Source organism: Seriola lalandi, unplaced genomic scaffold (genome assembly GCF_002814215.2).
Source record: "Seriola lalandi dorsalis isolate HSWRI2012SDOR001 ecotype SW California unplaced genomic scaffold, Sedor1 jcf7180002054376, whole genome shotgun sequence".
Classification (NCBI taxonomy): domain Eukaryota; kingdom Metazoa; phylum Chordata; class Actinopteri; order Carangiformes; family Carangidae; genus Seriola; species Seriola lalandi.
In genome coordinates, this window is record NW_019524929.1 from 170,435 (window position 1) to 190,296 (window position 19,862).

Here is a 19,862-nt window from a genome sequence, read left to right on the forward strand (position 1 = left end):
AATAAATGTAGTTTAGTAAAAAGTACAATATTCTGCGGTGACGTCCAGTGGAGTATCAGTATGAAGTAGCATTAAATGAGAAAATAATCAAGTAAAAGTAACTCATGATTGTACAGTAACCTATTTGACTAAATGTACTTTTCCAACACATAAAAAGACTAAACAATTCAAGCGAATTTCTACTCCCATTGTCCTGGGTTGGTTTCTGTTGTTGTTGGTTTAGTGTATTAAGTTGTTGTTTTGTAACATTGTAATGCATTGTTGCTGCGCCGAGTTGCATTGTTTTGTGACGTACGATATGTTGCAACTCATTGTATTGTGTTTAGTAGTTATGTGTTGTAATGCAGTTGTCAGTTTATATATTTTGTACTGTGCTAAATCGCATTGCTTTTTTAATGTGCATTTTGAAAGGGAGCTGTAAATATCTTGCTGCACTAATGCTGCTGAGACAGATTACTTTTATATGTCGTATTCTGAGGAGCTTAGTCGCACTGGTTGTATTTCAATCATTTGAGAACCCTCTGCAGAGACGTGTGTGTGTTCTTGCAGGCTGTTGTTGTCTAGGCACGCCAGTGTACTGACTGCGTTTTGTCAGATAATAAAGAATTATTACCTTCTTATCAGTCTGTCTAATCTTGTGGTCTCTGCTTAGCCCTACCCCAGACAGTTAACTTTACAAAAAAACCTCACAGATGGAGTGGATAAACTCCAGACCATGGGGTGTCAGCAGGATTGTGGCCCCAGCAGGAGAGGGCTTCCCTCGGGCAGGGATGGAGCCCAGCCTGGGTTAGCTGGTTCAGAGCTCCAGAGCTGCAGGGAGACAGGAGGGGGCATTGTGTATGTGTGTGTGTGTGTGTGTGTGTGTGTGCGCACAGACAAACTGTATGTCTGACCGTCCTTAGGCACGGCTGGGCAAGCACACACACGTTCTGGCATTCTGAGAGGATCTCACACAGACACACACACACACACACTCACACTGACTGTGGCTCCCGTAGGCAGTGGGAGTGGGGGGTTAATCATAGCTGTTGGTGCTTTTCCATTTTATAATGTCTCCCCAAAAAAGAGGAGGAAAAAGAGTGAGGAAATGACACAATGTATGATGACGAATAATGGGGACAAGCAGCCATATTAACAATTACTGGCAGCATAATTAAAAATTCTAGGTCATAGTTTATGCAAAACCTCTGGAAAATTTCATCAACGACCAGTTCTTCCTGTAATGGCCAGATTATTTCACTTAGCTGTACTGACGTTAGAAACTGCTGTAGATATACAGCATGTATTGATTTCCTCTAGGAATGACTGAAATGCAAATACTGTTCTAGCAGCTCCCAAACAAGCCGGTGATTCAGACTACCAGCAACAGGATCCATCAGTTCTCACTCATACACAAGAGTAGACTGACTGTCAGTGTCCCTCGTTGCCAGCAGACTTCCGCTGCTCATACATGGGATCTCCTCATGATGCGTTCATCTAACACATAAGCAACCGTGGTGCAAGGCCACAACACAAATTTAGAAAATCACAACCCACAAATACACCTCCTCTCTGCTGCTGCAGCCAAGCGTCAGATGGCTGGGATCTCCTGTTGCACACATGCACATATACTATATGTATACTATACATGTACACAAACACAAAGACAGATACGAGCGTGCAAACAAACATGTAGGTCTGCTCTGCAAGCTTTTTTGATATTGTTGTTGCCAGTGGAAACCACGGATGACTCTGAGAGTGAGACTTAATCCTCCCACAGCCCATACAGACACACACAGAAACACACAGAAAGGGAAGACCAGGGTTTCTGTGAATCACAGTAAAGCAGAGAAAACTGGATGCCTCAAAAAAAAAAACAAAAAAAGCAACTCAGAGAGAAAAGTGTTGAGACGATAAAGAGCTCCGCAGTTCTAAAAGTGGATTAAAGGAAGTTGGGGGAAGACCTGACAGCCGTACAAACCTTTCAGCAAACGGAAACCAGCGTGTTTATTTTCTAGGCACTTGTCTCCAGGTGTCACAGTTTCTGCCACGAGTTGTTCAACATGTTATGGAAGTCCTACAATTACATAACTTGCATAACGTAATTAGGTAAAAGAAAACAGAGAACATGGTGCTGCCTTTACCTGGCAAATGCCTCCTCTTTTTCCTATTGTCTCAACCAAATTCAAATGCATTTTTTATTGGAGGGTAACATATCGGAGAGGTTTCGGGAAATGAAGAGATAAATAAAACAAAAACAGATGGAGTCAGACGAAGAGAAGTATCAGCCCAGCTAGAATAAATGTTTTGATAAGAGGGGTTAAGGATATGTGGGAGACAGCTATTAAAAAAAAGACTTGAATCCCCTCAGCCTATTAAATTTTCAGTCCTGCGTCTTTCTTCAGCTTCTTCCTCTCCATCCTGTCGGCCTGAGGCAGGGATCCGAGCTGGTCAGGGATCTCTGTCTCAAGAATTGGAGCGGTTTCTTCAGACACACACACACACACACACAGAAATATGAAACAGGAGTGTTTAATAGAGAGAGGAGAGAATAAATCAAAATGAGGTGGAGTGAAACTTAGAAAAAAAACGCAGTGACAGTAGGGTGTTACAGATAAAAGACAGATGGAAAGACTGGGCGTCAGCCACACTGAAACATAACAAGAACCAAACAGTGTTGATAGAGAAAGTTAGGGTGAGCGTATGAACACATCTGCCCAAACACAGCAGGCATGTGCTTGCACAGATTTTTATTGGAGTTTAAAGATATGTAGGAGGGCTCTGCTCCCTGCTGCTGCCTCTATTGTTGCTGCATTAGGAGAAGCGAGATGTTATCCTGTTGATCACATCTCTGCCTCTTATTTTTGCCCTGACTTTATAAGGTCATCATGTGTAGTGCCCTTGAGCCTCTGCCTCAGCTGTCTCTCTTCCTTAACTTTTGCCGCAGAGAATAAACATATCAGGCGTTGGAAAAGAAAAAAGGTCATACAGAGGATCAACATTATGATAAAATGAATAGGGTATAAAGGGGCTTAAAGGGGCGGCATCACTGTAATATGCTCCTTATTGACTCTAGTTGATCACAGATTGCATTTCAAATACTTACCTTTTGTTCACCTAACCTCTGTCATTACCGCTATCTTAGGCTTGTTAACACTTGGCATTGTTTCACCTACACATGGACAGCTTGTCACCCTGCTGCCCTCTGTCCTTTTATCCCCAGCCTCCTGCGGGCCCTTGGCCCTCTGGCTCATAGCGGCACACTCCGACAAGCTGCCCCTTCTCTGTGGGACGTGCCACAAAGGCATGTCTCCCGGCCCCTATTCACACCCATTCATCTGCATACAGGTGGTCTTCAATTCAAACACAGGGACACACGCTTCAGCTTAATAGCGCTCCATGTGTTTAGATTTAGCCTGGCAGGGAGGAAAATAGTGATTCTTGCAATGACAAGCTCGCAATAAGGTGGTGTTTCTTCTCTGAGCATCTTCTGGAAAGCCGCCATGGAGGCTGAGCTGTTTCCAAATGTGCAACACATAAACTGACAGGGTATCAAAAGAAATCACAGACACATACAAACAAAATAAAACAATGCTGTGTGTGTGTGTGTGTGTGTATTGGTAGGGGGTAAATGAGCCACGTCCCTCACTCCTGGACTAACACTGTGTCACTATTCAGACCACAGAAATCATTAACTTGCCCAGTCAACAGGCACACTTCACTCGTTCGCTCTCTCCCCGCTGCTCTGTTCTCTTTTCTGTCTCCCAGGGACTCTCATTCACATGCCCACGCACACATTCACACACATACACACACACACACACACACGCACACACACGGGCACAGAGCAGCACACAAAAGCACAAACAAGCCCCAGTGAAATATTTAACCACGCTACTCAGCTTGCATTGCCTCTGCCATCAATTGTTATACTGTATCTGCCTGTCTGTCTCCCTGCCTGTTCTTTCGGCTTCATCTGTTGTCTTTGCTGTCTTCCCTTCCTTCCCTTTCTTCTGTTCATCTGTTCAGTTACTTCCATGGAGCCTTCGTCAGCCCCTGGCCAGAGTGTACCGAGCACATCTCTCCCTGATTAGTTTACTTTTTCTTGTTTTCTTTTCACATTGAGCATCTTCCCCCCTCCCTTTACTCTCTTTTTTTGCAGTATTGCTCTCTTTCAGGTGCTACTTCCCCCAATCTTGGTGTGGTCCAGTTTTTGTCTTGCTGCTTGCCCCTTTTTCTCACTTTCAATCTTTTCTTACCCCCCCCCCACAAGTACCTCAGGCAGTGCATTTGTTAGAAGAGAATCCATTATCCTCCTCCATCCTCCCACCCTCTGTCCTCTTTATCTCTCTCTCTCCATCTCTTTCTGTATCCTCACTCTCTCCTCTCCTCACATGCTCCTGGCCCCAGCCCTATATTCATTAACATAGTGTTAATGATCCCAGATGGACTGACATGTACTCTATGGGGGCGAAGTGTGAGTGGCTTCTTCCAAGGGTGTGCGTGGGCGGTTGTGTGTGTGTGTGCGTGTGCGTGCATACACTGCTGTTGGATATGTGTGTGCATAATTGTGTATACAAGTGTGCATGACTGTCTACATGCGTGCATGTGTGTGGGTACATGTGCTCATAATCGCATTTGAGTAAGAAAGATTGCTTGTTTCTCTCCTGGCAGTAGAATGCTCTGTTATGATGATCAGCATCTCTGCTGCCCTTCTTTTGGAGCCAACAACAGAGTTGATGAGACTGCGGCTGAGAGAGTATGTAGGTATGATGAGGATGATGAGGAATTTGTTCCGCTTTCGAATAGAAAGAGAGTGAACAGAGCTTGATTCAGTTTGCTAAATTTATTAAGTGCTATTTATGCTCTAAAGGCCCATTATGTCTTCACTATACCGCCACAAGTATGCAGACACAGCTGTGTCCATGCTACTTGTAGTCTGGGGCTCTTTTTAAGGGAATAGTTTGACATTGCTACAACATGCAATGATATTAGATAACCATGTGTTTCTAACTTTGTGGAAACAATTTGAGGGAGGCTCTAAACATGTTTAGTATGCAAATACTTGACTTGTCTCCAAATACCCTTGACCCCAACCCCACCTGACACCTGTGGGGTGAATTGAATTGGACCAGTCTTCCTGTGGCTGAATGGGAGCAAATCCTTGTAGCCAGGTCCCAAAATCTGGTTGGAAATCTACAGAGGTCCAATTTTACTTCCTGTGTCCACATACCTTTGGTACCTTGTGTTGTAGCACATGTTACAGTTAAACATACAAGTACTGTACATCAGTGATTGAGCAAAACCCTTTTTTAACCCGTAGACTCATAAACATGCATGCTATGCTAAATGTTTCTATGGATAGGCGCCGAGGATCAACAAGTTAGAGAGGCAAGACGTTAAAACCCTGTGGCTAACCATGTTTAGGTCTTGTGGCGCACAGGCACACATAGACACAAATATACAGAAACACACTTAAACATGCACACACTGCTAAGGTTACAATGTTACAGGTGCAAGGGCAAAGTGCATGTATGTGTGTCATGGATACGTTAGCATTCTCTAAATGCATACACACATTGCTTGACCCACTCCAAATATAGCTTACTGCATGCTCACTAGTCGCATAAATCCCAACTTACACACCATAAAACCAAGTTTCCATTCAAGCTTCAGCCAAACAGCAAAACATACCGAACAACTCAACGTTATCTGTAAGTCCTTCTCTGCAGTGCATCTCCTTCTCTTTGTTCCTTCTCTTTTCCTTTCTCTGTAATTCATCCAACCCCCAGCCCCCCGTCTTCTCTGCCTCCTGTTCTGTGTCTCTGTGTTTTTTTTCTTTGTCTATCATTGGCATGGTCGTGCTCATTGCATAATCGCACAGTCGCTTAATTATCAAGAACTCTCGGAGTCTAGCACTTTCCATGTCAGGGGGCTGTCCCTGTTTTCTTCTACATGTAAACACACTCAACAAAAACACACACGCGCACAAATTCGATCAATGTCTTTTGCCTCAACCTTCATCTCTGCGCCTTTTGTTTTCTCCTGTTGAGCAGAAGTGTGGCATAAAGCTAATTTGCCACTAGAAAAACACCTGTAGAGGCAATTACAGAAAGCAACTTCCAATTTACACAGCCAGATCCACCCACACGCAGACACACACTCAAGAGTTATCCTGCTACTCCGTGCTAGATTTCATGTGCAGCTTTTTGTTGCAGCTTTTTTGTAGTTTCATATCCTCTGCAAAAGATTCCCCGAGATCTCATTGTGCAAATGTTGATAAACATAAGGGTGCAAGGAGGAATCGCTCAGAATGGGAGCGCAGATGTGGCTCTTGAAGAGATTCTGGCTAATGAGAGAGTGGAAACTAATTTAGAGAGCACAGTCCATTAATAATTGATGCACTCAAAGTCAAACAGGAGATTTGTATTTGTTTGTGTGTGCACCTCTTGACAAAGAGTGGTCACCATGGTGATCTCCTCAACCAGGGTCTCCTAAATGACACAAGTGGGAAGTAGCAATATCTAGTCCAGCTATCACACGACCACACACAGGCACACACATGGATCCACACATATCGACTTTTCTTTCCTAGTGAGGGCTTTATATTGACAGTGTATCAGAGTTACATTATCTTTACAACATTTACAAGGTATTTACAACATCGCTACGGCAGCGCGAGGGACTCAAGTGCTCAGATCGGGGCTGTTACTTCCACTGACGACAACAAGCTCATGTCCTTTCTTAAACTTATGCAGAGCTAATGACACCAAGAGGAGCTGGCAAATGGCAGTTACATACATATTACATGAATTAGTCTTTTGAAGCTAACTTTGATTTGTTTTTGGATTAAATTGGATGTGTTCAGACAAAAATCTAAACAAATTATGAAATTAAGCCAATGAGTAAAATGTTAGCAGAATACAGAGGAATTTGCCTTTAACAAACAGTGAATCTGCCCACAACCATAATCCCTATCTAAGCCCTTATCACAGATAGTAACCCCTATAAATCAGAATGAGGACTCGTCAAAATTTCCTCATTAGATCAGTCAGATAGATTAGATAGTCAGTCCTCGCAAGTGTACAGGAGTTAAGCCAATCCACACACAAACACAAACACACACTAACTCGGAGGTTTGGATGGTTTATCCTTGGCAGATGGATACATGCACAACATGTTCCTGTGGGATTTTCCACAGTACTGCCAAACCTGATCAGCAGAGAGTCATCCACACACACAGACTGGCATGTTTCACTCAAGTGATTTATTGGCTCACAGGCACTGAAATTATCCAAGTTACCTACATGTGGACAGGTTGTGTGTCCAGTTATCTGATGACAGCGGGTGATGGGTTGAGGGAAGGTCAGGTCAGGTTTTAGAGGTTATTGGGTGAGTTAAAACAGGCAATGAGGAAAAGTTCAGTTGGGGCGGTGGTCTCCTCCCAAGCTCTTAACAGCTAACAGATGGTGTCCTCTACCAGAATGGACTAATGGAATAAAATACCCTGATTCAGTTAGACACACGTCACAAACACACATTGATCCTGCAAGGAAAGAGGCTCATGGGGATCTGAAGGATGTTTTTGGGATCATCCAGTTGCAAAAGAAAGGGAGGCTCTTTTGGAGCAGCTTTTTCATCAGGGACTTAAGTCATTCATCTAAAATGTTATTTTGTGATGTGGGCTTTCATAAGACTGTCAGAGGCGGAATGTGCTCACAAGCAAGACGTCTTAGTCACTGTGGCGTGATGCACAATCAGTCCAGCCTCAGAAATGAATGTGAGGCATTGTAATAAATTCTGCATTATGCATGTCCCTTGATCATAGCTGACTTTGACAAAGACAGAAGTAAAAACAAGATCAAAATTGGATGGGTGTGTGCAGGCAAAATTAAGACTTTGTGATCATATTTGGCTTTGATCACTGCCATCTGCATACGCTTGCTGGCCAAACCTGTCAAAATGTTTGCATCGTTTTCCCAGGTGGAATCAAATTCTGAAAAGTCCAAGATTCAGATGTAACACTGACTGTGAAATTGAGATACTGGATGATTATCCAATAGGACATTTATTCTTATATTCTGTATTTATTTACAGTATCACTTTGAACTTAAACTGCTCTTGAAGTTATAAGGACAAAGACTTTGTAAATCCTCCATTTGAAGCCTTCGTCCTCCTCTTTCACGTGGTCAACAATGTCCGTACAATGGGGACATGTAATCTAATACAGTTCTAGCCCGGAGGTCAGGTTAGCTGGGATGCACTCAAAGGGCAGGACAGGGGGTTACACAATGAATAAGCAAAGAACAGTATTGGTCAGGATTACTTAGCTTCTGAAAGTCTCTATTGTTACTCATACGATTAGAACCAATCGCATTACTATGTCCTCTTCTTCAACTGGGGATAAGGTATGAAGAGGAGGCGTAGTAAGTCTGGTTATAACAGGCTTACAGTTAAGGGCTTGTGAGCTTCAAAGAACTATATGGATCATCACTCTGAACTCTCAGTATTTGCCATCTAATCGGTACAGCACATCACTCCTGAAATCACACATCTGTCATTGGTTTGACTTAAACTGGAGAGGATATAAAGAAGGTGAGGTGGAATATTAGAATAAATCCTGTAGCGTCGCTGAGGACTGATTTTATGGTCGTCTTGGTGCATGTGGGACCACTTTCCTCTCTTTACTCCTCTCCATCAATGGAATAAAAGAGCTAATCCCATTATTGGATATTATACTTAAGTGGGTTAACGTCAGTGGGTATGCCTATCACAGGGATGTGTGTGTGTGTGTGTTTGTGTGTGTGTGGGTGTGTGTGCGTGCGTTTGTATTCAGCTCACTCTACAGTATGATCTAGTGTGAAAACACTGTGGAGTATGTCAGTGAATTGGCCTAAATCAGTCAAAGAAAGGTGTCAGATTTTGAAATGATTATGGCAAACAAAAAACTAGCTTATGCTCTTATCAGAGCAGAAATATTGTCTGGAGGCTTGTGTGTGTGTGTGTGTAAGTATGTTTGCATTAGCATCATTTGTATGTGCATTTCATAAACCCAAACTCACTTTTTTTTTTCTTATCCTTTTTATGCTTCTGAGCTTGTGTATAAATATGTAGTTCTGCAGCTGCCAGGGGCTCCATGGAAGCTTGTGGAGTAGCACAACTAATTTGATAAAACAGAAATTACAGTTTGATAAACACCACATGAGTAAGAGTGCATTAAAACTATTAGCACCGGAGTTGAAACGATTGGCTAAAAGTAAGGAATAAACTGCTGAAACTCCTAAAAGATAGGTAAAATATGGATAAACTGTTGAAAAGAAGATAGCTAAAAGTTATCGACAAATGTGGAAAATGGAGAGCTACCAGTTAGTGATGGTATATCTGCCAAAAAACTTCTTTTATACTGAAAAAAACCAATCTCCTCACAGTTTTATCTCTGCTATGTGCCACTCTTCCTCCCTTTGTATAAAAGAAAATAATCACTCTCCACTGCAAAATGTTAAAGTATATAATGTTACCCTTATTCATGTGATCCGCCAAACAACAATACGATGTCATCTTTTGAAATTGATTTGTAGTGATGGCCTCCACACTACACTGTGTATTTTGGGAGCATTAAAAAATGGTAGAAAGTTTGAAATTGCATTAAAGTAACCTCGATGGATGATACCAATGCCAAATTAATCAGTGAACCCTGACAACTTGGAAAAGCACTTAAGTCAAACTCTCTCAAGGTTGTCATATTCTGCGAGGTGTGTATGTTTGCTGATAAGCAAGCCGACATTAAACTGCCTTTGCAATTGGAGATTTTGCAAAGACGTTTGATGTAGCATTTTTTATGTTTAAAAAGAGAGGAGGAGTGTAGCTTGGCAGGTCCAGCACACACTGATGTGTGTTTGTGTAAGCTGTATGGTCAGTATAAAAGTTGACTGTTTTCTCTGTTTGTTTTCTCACTATTCTCGGAAAAATCTTAATTGCAGTCCCTCACTGTGGTTAGCTCACTGTGGTTCAGGGCTGTACTCATGTACTCACAACACTACTCTGTTACACACACATGCACACACACTTGGTCATGAGACCGGTCCCTGTAGTTTTGCATCACATCTTTGCTGGCCTCCACTCCGTCATGACCGCACTGGAAATAATTCCCTGAATACAAATGGCTGCCAACAGGGTTGTCGGTTTGATTCCCACTCCAGCTGTTTGTCTTGAATGTCTCTGTAGCAGCAGGGTAGAGAAATGGCCAAAGATACATAATAGGTCAGCTCTGACATTTCTAATTACAGAACAGGCCGTAGCAGGGAGAAGGCTGCTAATGCACTGTGGTCCATTCAGACTGACTGCTATAATTACAATCAGGCTGGATTCAGCCTGGCATGGCCAGGCCCCGTCTATAGGGCTGAGGTGTTAAACCACCCGTGGCTCTCATTAGAGGACATGAGCTAATGAGTGCACTCCACACACATACACCGGGAACACACACAAACACACACACACCATGTCCAGAGTTCACTGTGCTTTCACTGGATTCTGGCGAGCTTAATTTCACACTTTTGCCTCCAGTGACACACACAGACACACACACCCTGAGAGGGTGTGATTTTAAATAGAGTTATTATGAATGGAGCTGGGAAAGAGCCAATTAAGAGTGTGTGATTCTAATTATGCCATTCATTTTACTGCGCACCAGTCCACGAGGGAACCAGAGACCGCAGGAAATGAGTGTGAGGCCGACATTTAAGGAGGAAATAAAATGGTGGAAATAGGTAAGAGGAAATGTTTCCAAAGATACAAGAAAATGGGGGGACTTAAAAACAGAAACAGGGAGAAAGAGGGAGGAGAAAAAGAGAGAGCAGGAAAGAGGGATAGGGTGAGGGTGAAGGGGAGTAACCTGATCTCCATCCTGATAAAGCCAAATTTATTTTGGAGGGTAACAGAAACAGCTCCGTGTCACCACGCAGATCTACAGGACTGGGGAGACGAGGAATGGCTGAGCCCCACACTGTCAATGCGAGTAAATGAGGGAGACCTGTAGAGTGGGTAGCAGGAGGTACGCTTTAAAACACAATGTCAGATTAGAAATGAGTGACTACATCACAGCAGTGTCGATGAGAGTACAGAAAAGAATAGATGAGAAAAGATAGAGGCGTGAATGACTGACTGAGGAATATGCATAGACAACTTGAACCAGAATGATTAACGTGACATAACAGAACATGCTCACGGGCAGCTGCTGTTTGGAAAGCTGGAATCAACATAAATCACATGGCAGCTAACAATCACGATCACATGGACAAATTGGCGTTGTCAACTGAAAATGTCACATCAATGAAATCACAGTTTTTTGAGGCATACACCCAAAGCACACTGTCATCAGACTTATTGGTCTCTGGGGCCTGGGTGGTTTCTAAGTGTTTGGGTGGGGTGAATGTGCCTTTGGGGTTGAGCCATTGGGTGTTTGACTTGTTGATCTAGTCTGTGTTGTTGGCGCTGTCAATGTTTTACTAGGATTGGGGTTGACTTTTCTGCGGAGAATGACTTCATGTGTAAAGACAGCAGTCTAAATAAGAGCAGCATCACTCAGATTGTCTGTCTGACCCAATAAAGAACAGACTGGATGAAAAACAGGGCGCAAACTCATACAGTAAGTTGAACTTGGCAGTGTCCATCCAAAGGGACTGCCCTGACCTACATCTTACTGTCCATAGTTTCAGACAGCTAACAGTAGGCTAAGCCGTACTTATGCACAACATTACAGACACCTACTGCAGCTTAAAGGATGCTGGTCCAGTGCCATTAGTACAGTGTTAATACAGCTGTTGGAGCTAGAAAATGAAGACTGCACATTTGCTTGTGTGAATTAAACACAAAGATGGTCAGGGGACACACTGTATTTAGGGCAGTTTTTACAGACGTTCAGCCCTGATCCCTGTGTCCTTAATGCACCATCCGGGCTATCAGAGTCTTCTCAAATTAAGGACTGGTTTTTACAGTCAAACCTGGATCAGACTGCTTGGTCTCTGCGGGTCAGAAGGATCAGACAGATTCAGACGGACTGAATTTAATTGACATATGCCTGGGACATAGAGAGAACAGACGGTAAGCACTGTGCCTCATGTGTCTGTCAAAAAGCCACATTTTCTTGTTTCTGTCAAGTTGTAGAGAGATAAAACGATAGGAGAGGTTTATACAGAGAGAGAAGAATGGATGAAGGGGGTGAATGCACGGAGGTTGGCAGATTGTAATTAGGTCCCGCTTTCGACTGGCCAGTCAGTCTGGGTTACCTTGGCAACAACAGACACAGCTGGGTGGTATAAGGGGATGTATGGAATGTAGAGGTAGTGATTTCTTTACGTAGTACAAGCTGGCAACACAACAACACAAACACTCATGAGAATACAGTGAAAAAGATGCTAGTAAATTTAATGCTTCATGTCTGTTTTGTTAATAGACGGGATGATGTACGTGAATAATCGCTTGTTGCATGGTCATGCTAACGTGATGTATGTGCATCTGCTGTTCAGTCACATGAGCGAGTCTACGTGCGTTAGGTCATGGTTAACACTACGTGAGAACTATTACCCGGGTGTGTGTGTGTGCACCTTGCTCGAGAACAGATAAGAAAGTCTTACAGAAAGAGATATAAAACAAGAGAGGGAGAGCACATGGTTGTACTCGCTATCATAACTCAATAAAACTTTTATCTTACAAGTGTAAGTGCAAAGTTCACTTCTGTTTCTCAAGAACAGACTTTGAAAGTTGGGTTGTTTTCGCCAAACAGATAATGTGTATTGTAAACTCGAGTCTGAAACCTTTCTCTCTGTGTGTCTGGCCGAAGAGGAATCCATTAAACTCCCACAGAGACAGGCACAGCAAAGCTCACAAGGCTTACACAGGCACTATTGTCCCGCCATCAGACCACCATTGTCTCCGTGTGTGCATGCATGTGCATAGTTATTGAATCGTGCACCAGTGTGTGCAAGGTCTCTGTCAGTGTATATAAGCATGGGAGTTTATGTACGCATGCATGATGGCATGCCGGTATGTCTTAGGAGAGGGAGATCACAGAGTTCAGGGTCAGTAGACTCAAAAAAATAACACGCACTGATGTTAAAGTGTATATGTTTTAACAGTGAGACATGGCTAGAGAAATACAGCAAAAGAGAGAGAGAGAGAAAGCAAACATTTAGAGATTGAATAAATGTTGATATGACCTGCAAAAAATGTAAAAAATCCATGTAAAAACAGAGTTTAAACAGAACAGTCTGTCTAAATATTATTGCCATAGTACCATAGAAGAAAGAAAGAAAGGCATTGACCTTTTATCTTATCACACATTAAAAAGGTGACATCATGCCTGCTGATGAGGTGGGTCACTGATACTACACTATTTACATCATCCAGAAACATTACTCCTGTTCACCTCACCACCTGCTCTGTGGTCCTTCAGCTGAGTCAACCATCAACGTGCTAAAGTGTCCACTCCTGTGTGATGCCATGGTGTGGTCAGCATTATTCCAGGCACTGAAACTCGAAACCTCCTATTTAGCGCCACAGTCTAAGATACTGGATTTGTATTACCACCCTTTTATACCTGCTAATTGTAGCTTGTCTGTTCTTGTAGGATTAGTCTTTGTTATTAGGGGTTTGATTTGGTTTCAGGAGACAAGAAGACTGAGCTGAGTAAACAGTGAAATGCAGTAAATTTAGGAGGCAGGACCTGCTGAGAATCCTACAGAGAAGTGCAAATTTCTTTTATTACACAGGGTCCTTTTGCCACAATACCCAAGGCCACAGTAAATGACTTGGTGCTTTTGCAGCATAGAAATGCTGTTCTCAACCATCATCGTTATGAAACTACTGACGACATTTTACATTCAAAAACTATGTCATGTTTTTTCATCTTTCTCACATGTTACTTGATATAGAAGTTCTGCTTTTTGTGAAGCATATCATCTGTATGCTAATTATGAGGCTGGCCTCAGCGGTGGTCCAGCCTAGCTTAACATAAAGACTGGAAACACAGGGAAACAACTTGTGTGGCTCTGTCCAAAAATAACAAAATCTGATCACCAGTATCTCTAAAGCTCACTAATTAATTCCCAGGCTAACAACTACGTTTTTTCCAGTCTTTATTTTAAGCAAAGTGTCATATTTAGCATACAGGCATGAGAGTAGGATCGATCTTCTCATCTAGCTCACAGCAAGAAAACGAATAAGTGAATTTCCCAACATGACAACCTCAAAAAGTTTATTTCTTTAAATATATGCTGGATAATTAAAATCTTTAGTTTGTTGGTTATAGAAAACAGAGCTCAAATGACACTCTTCAGATTCTTTCAGGGTAAGAATACAGAGTTGTAGTATATCTATGTCCTGGAAGTGTGACACTGCAGGAACCAGTGTGGCACAGCTCTCAATTCAAGGTAAGAGGGTATGAAAGGCTCCGCATATCTCTTCCCCGTCCTCCCCATCATCTTACACACCCATCAGTCACCCAATCTCTGTTTGGCTCCGCTGCCATTTCCTCATGCCACAGAGCTCTCTGTGGCTGTCAAAACTCTGTTTGTTCCTGCTCAGTGATAGATCTGAGCAGAATTCTGTTTGTGTCCAAAGGGAAACAATTAGATCAGTGTATGTGTGTTTGTGTGCATGGGCTGGTGGGTTCTGTGTACCAACGTGTGAAGAGCAGGCGTTCAAGGCCATCGCTGAACAAACTCGTTAACTGACCATTTGTCAGGCCTGAGACAGGGCCAAACAAGATATAAAGAAAAGGGAATAGAGGCAGATCTGGGATTAATGTGGGAGAAAGAAAAAGAGAGTGGAACACAGTCAAAACACACCGAGACAAAGTTTGCTTGGGCTTAATAATTATTGAACTTTGCTGATCACTTTGTCTGGAAATCCTTGTGTTTTGAGTCAGCAGGCACAGCGGATGCTAACACATGCACACAGACTTGAACACACAGTTCAGATGCTCGCGTGATATTACAAATAATATGCATATGATGTTATACATGATGGACTTGATTTTACTAAGATCCGATGATAATGTTAAATGAACTGTGACAACAACCATCATAGCCTCGGCTTGCTGAGTCTGAGTCTGCAGCTTTTCAAGTGCAATTTCACTCTCTTTGAGTCGAAAATGATGGTAAAACAAAAGCAAAAGAAATCCCAATATTAGGGATTAGAGATTAAAAGTCTTTTCAAGTTGGGTGATGTAGCCTCCTATTTTTCAAATAATACACACACATCTATTCCCTAAACAAACATTTAAATATTAATGTTCTATTGCACCAATAAGGGAGAACCCATGAAAAATGGTGCTAAAAGTGCCAATTCATTCATATATTTCCAATTGCAAATTAACAAGTAAAAATCTGATCTTTGTGTAAGTTATCTTATTGCCACCACTGCCGAGCTAATTAAAAAAGATATTGTCATCACAAAATTGATGTCTGATTCAACAGTCTTCTAAGATGTGTTTGATAATTATATGATAAAATAATTATATGAGTCAAAAAGTACAGAAACACTACATGGAATATCTAATTCCTGTTACAACCTTCCATCACTAAAATGCAAACCTGCTCTTGCTTTGTCTATACACAGACAATAATACACAGTATTAGTCAAGTGGTAAAGGTCTTTTTCACAGCAACAGTTTTACTTTCCATGGTAAGCACAGTTGTGACTCTATTCAAGTGTAATGTATTTAGCTATTATAAGACAGTAGAAAATGCACAGGTGTAAATAATTAAATTAACAATGACTGGATTTCAGTTATTTTCAGTTTTCAGGGTCCTGGTATTTTTTTTTAACTAGAACGCTCAACTGAGCTATTTGTCAGTTTTGCTATTGCTACATAGCCAACGTTAGCATTTACAGCTATTTACTTACCAGTCTAGAAGAAATGTTTCGAGTTAAGCATCAAACTTCATTCCTTTACCCCGCCAAGAGCTGTCTCCAAAGAAGGAAAGCAATGCCAATCTTAACTCTTGTCTACTCTATTCTACTCTATTTCTATCACTTCTTTTCTTCTATTGAAGTTAGCATGCTAACCAGCTAGCCCCAGTCTGGCTGGACCACCTCGTCATGTTCTGATACTGAGTCACTGTAATGTCCAGTCTGCCCTGAAGAAGTAACGATGCTCAGGGAACGCATGATAACCTCTTGTATTGTAAATGCAAGTGACCAAAGATCTTGGCATAACTGCTAAGTAACCAGTTGTTAATGTTAATGTTTGCAATGTAGCAATAGGAAAACATTCAAATAGCTTATTTTGTTAATGTTATTAATGCTAACACCTGTGCTTTTCGTACTATGCCAAGTCAAAATGTCTGCTGTGAAAAAGGCAGAAAGGAAAAAGCAGGCCCCATACTGAAAAGATAGTGGTACTGTAAAATATGTATGTATGGTAGTTGAATATCTTGTTAATTACCAAAAGAAATAAAAAGAGGTGGCTATGACCAATAAATAATTAGTGAAGCTGCATTGGAGATTAATATGAGAAAAACCCACAATAATATCAGTTGTTTATATTAGCCTGTCAGAACTGAACAGGACTGAAGCTCAAGGCCACTCACCATTTTGCACTGACTTGCAATGAAAGAATCTTCTGTAGAGGAGATGAAGAAAAAAATCTAATTCCTCACTGGCAGTGGCCTCAGTAGAGTATGATTCAATACAGCCATCAGACATGTTGTGTTTTGAGTAATGGGCACAACAAATCTCATTTTTTCCCACCACAGAGCTCTGACTGTTGCCGTCATTATCACCTCACCTACATATAAACAATGACTAGACAAGTCCAGGCATGTTTGCTGAGGAACGGTGCAAGTGGTTGTGGGAAATGTAGTATATGACTAACTGAGGCTGAATTAGTTTGAAGAAACCAAAAAAAATTTCACATTACAACCATGTGTGTGAACAAAGTATGAAGAGAAAGAGATGTGCATGAGCACACATTTGTCAGAGGAAGACGTCACTTCTGTGCCGGCATGTCCAGATGTTTCCAGATTATTATTTTCCTCTCTCTATCCCTCCATCCATCCCTCGTCCATCATCCTTCGCCCTTCTGTCCTGCCCCACTGACTTACTGCTGTTGATATGTGTAATCCCCACCTTTTATCTCCTTTCTCCCTCTGCCATGTCTTCATTATGTATTTGTCTGTCCATCACTCTTCACTTTTAATCTCTTCTCTGATTCAAGTCGTATTTTTGGACTTGTCATATATAACTCTTCTGGAGGGCATGGTTGTATTTATAGCCTGTAAACTAGAATGGTATAAACCCCTGTTAGACGTGTGTTAATATGCTGTTGATGCCAAAATGAATCAAGGACAGCCTGCAGGATGTGTGTTAATGAGGTGTTTGGATTCATTGTACTGTACAATGTGTGTCATGGAGTTTATGTGCGTGTGCCTCGGCTCTGTGTTGTTTTATGTGCGTCTGTCTATGGGAGCATGTTACAAGAACTATTATGTTTGTCCTTAGTAAAGACCTGAGGGGGAACATGGGCTCAAATCTCCCGTAGTGCATTAAATCACATCAAGATTTCTGTAAAATTAACATGTTCTTCATGCATAGCCAAAAATAGATATGTTCAAATGAATAACATGTGTATCCCTGATAAAACTTAAAGTTTGGAGACCTATTTTCATGAACCAGCACACAAGGAGAAGGATAGTTTAGTTCAGGATAGTCATTAGTATTTCCAAGTATTTCATCATCAGGTCAAAATTAATTTTTTGACCTGATGATGACAGTTAAAAAGTTAAGGTTGTTGAAGTTCATCTGTGGTGGCATACATTTCTGAACCTCACCTTGTGCCAATCCATATAGTCTCATAAAGACAAACATGCCAGCCTCATGGCTTTATGAAAAGTCAGAGGATCATCCATGAATGTCTGGACCAAAATGGTGGACCAACAGTCCGACAGACTGTCATTACCATCCCTAGAGCCTCATCACTTGGGTGGCTAAAAACAACTATAGAGTATCAACAAAACGGCAACAACAAAACCATTACATGCTTCACTTACATGATCTATTGCTAGGCTGTTATACTTTATTGTGACTGTGTGGGTGTACCAATTAAATTGGTAACTCTGTGTGCAGCACTCAATTTAAAAAAATGTGAATGTACAGAACCCGAAACATGGATATACTTCCTCTCAGACAGCATCCCTGAGGGCAGATCATATCCTTCTGTGAGCCGAAATTACATTTCTGGAAACACTGAAATATTTATCACCATGTTATCTGTGTGTAATGATGCACATCATCAGGCTTTTAGGCAAAGATGATGACTGACACAGTATCCAGATGTGCATTTCCATCTGAAATGGCAGCACCATAAAATGTGATGTGTCTGAGCTTCATGTAACATAGCTGATTAAATATGCTATATTTGGTTGATGGTTCTTGATGTGCACAATAATAATAATTACTGACAAAACAAAAGTAATGAGGTCATTAACTGCATACACTGGCTGTTGTACATAATTATCACGCTTGTATGACTAATAAAGCTATTTTTGTATTGCATGAAGCGGTTAAAAGGGGAGATGTTTGTTGAACTGATGCAATTCCAGCAACCCAGCATTTTCGCATGAGGATGGACTGAGGATTGGAGTGGAACCGAGTATGTGTCCGGTGTGACACCTGGATGTTATTGAGACCTTCTCTCTTCAAAATCCTGAAAACCCAGAGGCGCTGTAGAAGTACAGAAGTTTGGTATGCACAAAAACACTGAAATACTTTTTGTGTATCTACTTTGCAATAGCCCAATACTAGCTTTACAAGGGTAACACTGGATGAGGCAAGTATAACTTTGCATTACAAATCAGAGGTTGCAGATTAGAAGTGAATACCTGTCCTTCATCTGTTGCCTTCTGGATGGATATGAAAGGGAATATTCTCCGATATCCTGTCAGCAGCTGGAGATAAAAAATATCAGTAAGAATTACCTCATATTGTAGCACAGTACACATGAAACTGCTGATGAAAGGATGTCTGTGAAGGTACAGTAAAACAGACAAGCATAAAATACATAAAAGAGTTTATGTGATTTTGAAGAGTCTTTGTTTTCCAGTGCCATACAGTACGGGAGTATGAGGAGGAGAAAGAAGCATTATTTAAGATACTTGGTGGTGAAATTGCTGTGGTGGTGCAAGCAGCACTTGTAATGTGGCACGTGTGCAGGCAGAACACAGTTGCCTCTTCACTCATGTATATATTGTATTTAATTTGTGACCAGCATGAAAGCAGGGCCACAGAGCCCAGAACAGAAATGAAGCATCAGCAGAAGTGTTCCTTTTGAACCCAGTAGTACACACTACAGAATAATCCTCGCAAACAAAATATGAACGGTTGTTTTTGTGAGTGTTACGAGTTTTAAGTGTTTTCTTTTTTCTTTTTTTTTGAAAGCAGCTTGTAGGGAAACCAATGTGCTGCCAACAACAAGCTGCTCACTTGTAAAAAGGAGAATTACACCTGATGACGCTGTCAAAACTCACATTTACAGTGATGAATCTGGAGAGCATTTCACTGAGATTTAATGAGCAACCATTAGGCTAAAATGTACTGCAGGCTGAGCATCAAGGGACCTGATTTAAAAGATCAAAACAGGGGTTATGTTTGACTGATTGTGAAGGGGCACAACATTAGATAACATAGCCGTACACTGGATAATGCATGAGTATGTTATGTAGTTCATTACTACCGCATTGTTGCTGAAAATAATGTCTGTAATACATTCGACCTCTGGGTCAGTGGCACTATAAGGTAGTGCATTATTTTAATGAGACAGTACTGACAAGATAAGGATGGGCTCAATCTGTATTATGAAATGCTGTGACCTGAATGCACACGTTGGC